Raw genomic sequence first — 528 nt, 5'->3', positions numbered from 1 at the left:
CCCCCCAACTCTAGCAGTAGGCAACTATCTAATAATTAAGTTGTATAGTTTGGCAACTTCGTTTCATTTGCTGTATGAGAGCTTGAATCCTGCAGTGCTTGGTTTGTAGAAGGCTGAGGTCTACATGGGAGCTCTAACTCCCCCTTGAGTCTTGACATACGTTTAGATGCAATTTGAGTTCTTTGTGTGACTTCTCAAAGGGTGTTGGTCACTCAACTAACCAAGTGGCTCTGCTTTGGCCCAGAGAAAGGAAGTTCCCCCTCAGGTAGAGTTTGGTTGAAAGCAGATTAAGTACTACAGAGAAAGAAGCTCACACAAAGAGCTAGAGACCTTGTCTATGCATTTACCAAACAGAGCCAGTCAGATGCATGCTACTTAAGTTGAAGGTTGGGGTCCCAGTACTATGACTCAGGGTCGTGACCATCAATCATACCCTGATGAATCCCATAACCTTTTAGCGTCTGCAAGCATGTGCATATCCCAATCACAATCTTTCTCCCCATTTCCATAGTCCCACCTTCAACAGGG

This window comes from Echinops telfairi, unplaced genomic scaffold, assembly GCF_000313985.2.
Source record: "Echinops telfairi isolate 266 unplaced genomic scaffold, ASM31398v2 ScPeMD7_443;HRSCAF=831, whole genome shotgun sequence".
NCBI lineage: Eukaryota > Metazoa > Chordata > Mammalia > Afrosoricida > Tenrecidae > Echinops > Echinops telfairi.
The sequence above is the reverse complement of the archived record's forward strand: the minus strand, read 5'-3'. Positions refer to the sequence as shown.